The sequence below is a fragment of the Ixodes scapularis genome, unplaced genomic scaffold (genome assembly GCF_016920785.2).
Source record: "Ixodes scapularis isolate PalLabHiFi unplaced genomic scaffold, ASM1692078v2 PGA_scaffold1__304_contigs__length_218370807, whole genome shotgun sequence".
NCBI classification, from domain to species: Eukaryota; Metazoa; Arthropoda; class Arachnida; order Ixodida; family Ixodidae; genus Ixodes; species Ixodes scapularis.
The window spans coordinates 15526659-15531387 of NW_024609846.1; the positions used below are offsets into that span (position 1 = coordinate 15526659).

A 4729-nucleotide genomic window follows, 5' to 3' on the forward strand; every position below is an offset into this window, starting at 1 on the left:
TGAAAGGAAACTGTACAAGACCCCCAACACAATAGAGTCGTTGCTCACAAACAACTGGAGGGGCTCCTCAAATGACTAACCCGCAGCGAGCAACTTTTCCATCAGTATGACCAATCCATCAGGAGGTACATGACGGCAGGGCATGCGGAAAATGTGCCCGAGCGGGCACCTCAAGCTGACATTCAACGAGTTTACTACATGCCGCACCAGCCAGTAGTACGCAGCTGCTCCAACACCACGAGACTCGGCATCGTGTTCGATGCATCATCACATAGGCTGGGGTCCAGCCCACTGAATGAACATCTGCGAAAGGGCCCCAAGTTTAACGCCGATCTGGTGGGTATCTTGGTGCGATTCAGGCTATTTCAGGTTGCCCTCACGGCTGACATTAAGAAGGCGTTCCTGCAGATCGGCGTTCGCTCAGAAAACAGAGATCCTCTTCGATTCTTGTGGTTCGAAACGAAGCCAACATTAGGAGCAGCCACAAACATCGAAAAGTGGAGAATGACCAGAGTGCTGTTCGGGACTACGTCAAGTCCCTTTCTGTGGACCGCAACCCTAATGCACCACCTGGATAACGTGAAGGAGCAACACAGGGTAACAGCTGATCGTTTCATGAATGCGTTTTACGTGGACGACTGTCGCTTCTGCGCCGATCACTTTCGTGAGGACCAGAGCACGAGACTAAGGGAACTCATGTGGATATTGCGCTGCAGCTATCATTCGGAACCACTTCGTTATTTTACGAGCATTAAACGAGTACTAAGTGGTGACCCGGACAAAGCACTTTCGCCTTCAGTGCACAGTCATGAGCAACAACGAAGACTCCACGGTTGCCGAAATCTCATCCGTACGCGCTCGTCTTTTAAACTATTGGACGGCCGATTCGGAGGTATGATTTGCTCAAGTCGAAAGCCAGTTTTTCACATATCGCAAACCTTCGCAAATCCGCATGTTCCACTACGTCGTCGCCGCTTTTCCACCTGGAATCGCGATCGAAGTACGGAATTTCATCTCCGTTCCACCACCGGACGAACCTTACATCACCTTGAAGACGAAACTGGTGAAGCGCACGTCGGAATCTGAACAGCGCCGCCTACACCAACTTGTGACAAGCGAAGAACTCGGCGACCGCAAACCGTCGCAGCTGCTCAGACGCCTCCAACAGCTCGTCGGCGAGAGGGCAGCAACATTCGACACGCCACTTCTAAAGAAACTATTTCTTCAACGATTACCGACATATGCTCACATGGTGCTTGCTACGACGTCAGATATTTAGTTGCCCGCCCTCGCACAGCTGGCAGACTCCATTATGGAGGTTGCCTCGCCGCTGGTAGCAGAATGGCATCAATCGCAAGTATACCGACAGGAGCCATCTGTTGATTCGCGATCTACCAATTTCTCTACAGAGTTGCACCAGCTACGGCATATTTTCCCAGAGTTGAGTGAACTCAGAAATAAAATAGCTGCAATTTCGTTGCGCTCTCGATCGACATCGCGGTAACGCAACTGTGAACGCTATCCTCGGAACCGCTCAATCTCACCGCAATCTAGATTCTGCTGGTACCACCGGACATTCAGAGACAGGACCAGAAACTGCACACCACCGTGCGCAATGTCGGAAAATGCCAACCCCCCACTATAGAAGCGGCGAGAGGTGCTGGGACGGTGCCGGCCGTTTATCCTTTGTCACAGATCGTGATACCTGCCAGGGTTTACTTATCGACACTGGCGCTGAAGTAAGCGTACTGACTTCATCTGCGCTTCCTCGTCAGCCTCAGTACCCTCACTCCTGCCTTTAGGTTCCCAATAAAACATGCATTGCAACCTACGGTGAGCGAGTTTTGACAATCAACATCGGACTACTGAGAGTTTTCCGATAGGTATTTTTAGTCGCGGACGTTGTCTACCCAATATTGGGTGCTGACTTTCTCACGGATTTCAACTTAAGAGCCTAGTAGACCGAACCACTGGTCTCGAGATTCAGGGAATAGGACTCACTGCCTCTGATTCATGTCCTAGAGATCACCAAGAGGCGGAGCCGAGGCACGAGACGCCACTGCAGCATTTTTCATCGTTGATTCGCTCTCATAACTTTCAACACCCAATAAAACATGACATGATTCACCACATTGTTACAACGGGCCAACCTGTTTATGCTCGACCTCGTCGGCTACGCCCTGGATCGCTTGAAGGTTCCACAACAAGTATTCGCCCACATGCTTGAATTGGAATCATAACGTCCCTCACGCAGTTCATCGGCATCGCCTCTTCACGGGGTGCCGAAAAAACACACCTGGGGATTGGCGACCTTGTTGTGATTACCGCGCCCAGAACAACTCAGCAGTACTTAATCGTTATTCTCTTTCACACATTGAAGATTTCATGGCATCCTTTCATGGCGCTAAAATCTTTTCCAAAATTAACCTCGTCAAAGCGTACCTCGTCAAAGCGTACCTGTACACCCTGCTGATATTTTTTATTTTCTATTTATTGATGTATACTGCGACCTCAGTTGAGGTCATCGCCGGAGTGGATTACACAACTAAAAACATGAGTAGAGAGAACAATAAACGAGAACATATTCAACAGCATAATGATTCGCCAGAAGCACCAAACATCAAAGGAAGTCAACTTTCGGGAGTTTTATAACATAGTCGTCGTACTGGAGCATACGCGTAGAACTGTCAATACTATTCCACAGCTCAACAGTGCGCGGAAAAAGGAATTTTTGAAACAGTTTACGTGAGAATGAAAGGGTACAATATTTAAAGGATGGTAACGCCTAGTGCGCGAAATATCTGAGAAGGAAATATACTTCAAACATTCAATGCCACTTTCATTATTAACAATTCTATATAACAACTTCAATCGCTCTATAGTCCGCCTTAACGATAAAGATTCTAGCCCTAATGTTGGCAAAGCGGATGAAGGTGAAAAGTGTCGATCATATCGATTGGAAATAAATCGGATAGCGTTAGCCTGAACAGAGTCAATGAGAATAATGTCCTTTTTTAAATGAACGTCCCAGACCACTGAACCGTACTCCAAAATCGGCCTCACGAGAGTTTTAAAAGCGGTTAATTTTACCTCTTTAGACGAATTTTTTAACGTGCGTTTAACATAGCCCAATTTTCTGAGGGCGCGAAAGCAAATATAGTCGACGTGCCTATCCCACTTTAGGTTGGAAGTAAAAATAATACCTAAATATTTGAAGTCACTTACCTGGTTTAGTACTATTTCATCAATGCCATAGCTAAAAACGAAAGGTGATTTCTTAATAACAGGCTGAAGTTGAGCTAGTTGGTACATAATTTAGGTAAATGGTCAGCTAGAACGAGAGGGACAAACACAGACAGGGAGAAACAGAGACATACACACCGCTGACTATCAACTAAGACTTTATATTTCTTCTTCATCACTGTGACCCACAAATTCACACCTAAAGTAATGCCAATGAATGACCCTAAATCCTTACAGTACACTAATAAATAAAAATACTGATTAAATAATATTAAATTAAAATTGAAACTAATTAATTACATTAAATTATTAATTATTAATTTTGGTCCAACCCACAGACCACCGCCGAAACATATCCCTCCTAGTCCCTTTCACGGCGCCGTGCCACACTGCAAAAACTGCCTTTCTTTCTTGCTGACCGTGATGGAGGGCATGCTCACGCAGTCGTCGCCGGTTTGCTCAATGGCCAGGGCCTCGAGGATCTCGCGCGCGAAAGCATTTCTGTGTCTGTGAATAATGGAGACGCTACTAAACTGTGGCCTGCACCCGCACGTGCGGCAATGGGCAGCAAGGTGCCCTGCTCCCGTGCCTTGCACCGACGCCGCGTGCTCCCTGACTCTGTCGTTAACGCAGCGTCCCGTCTGCCCAATGTAGCAGCTCCCACATGACATAGGAATCTTGTACACCACACCGGTCTGGCACATGGTGTACTTATTCCTGTGTGCAGTATTGCAGGTTGGCTGGCGGTTCGTGGCCCGATTTACTTGGCGGCACATAGAGTTCCCTCTGTTCGGTGCCGAGCACACCACGCTGACGTTTTGTCGTGCAGCGATCTTTTTGAGCCGGTGGGTGACACCGCGGATGTAGGGGACTACTGCGAAGTTCGCTCGTGAAGTCTGTCTGTCTCGCTCGGTACTGGGTGATCCTCTTGAAAAGTTCCTGCAAATTGCCTCACATACGGCTCCAAGGAGGACACCTGGGTACCCGGAGTCACGAAGCCGGGCCATCTGCTTCTGAAAGCTGGCGTCAGCTTGATGGTTGCATGACTTGCGCAGCGCTGCCACGAGTGCCGTGTTGGCAACACTCCATTTTACGGTTTTCGAATGGCAGGATGCAAACGGAAAAAAACCTTTACTGGAACGAGGTTCGTACCTCCAGCATACATGTCCATCCTTAAACTCAAGTGCGAGGTCCAGGAACTTAATAGACTTGCCCACGGGTAGTTCATGAGTGAAGAGCAGGTCGGGGCAACATTCGTGGAATGTTTTCATGATCGTGCTCCTGCATCCGTTTTCTTCACTTTCGATGTCTGTGCTGCACAGGATCAAGAAGTCGTCCACGTACCTGAAGATGGCTTTTACTCTAGCATCGTTCAGTGTGGATTGGATGTGCCTACCACACGCCGCCAAGAACAAATCGCATAGATGTGGTGCCACTCTAGACCCAATGCATATCCCACTTCTTTGGACGTAGTCTAGACCTTCAT

The 4729-nt window shown here is 48.0% G+C and overlaps 1 pseudogene; it reads left to right on the forward strand.

The window, feature by feature from the left end:
- The first annotated feature begins 1039 nt into the window (after positions 1-1039).
- LOC120836679 lies at positions 1040-1630 on the forward strand (annotated as a pseudogene).
- Positions 1631-4729: the final 3099 nt, after the last annotated feature.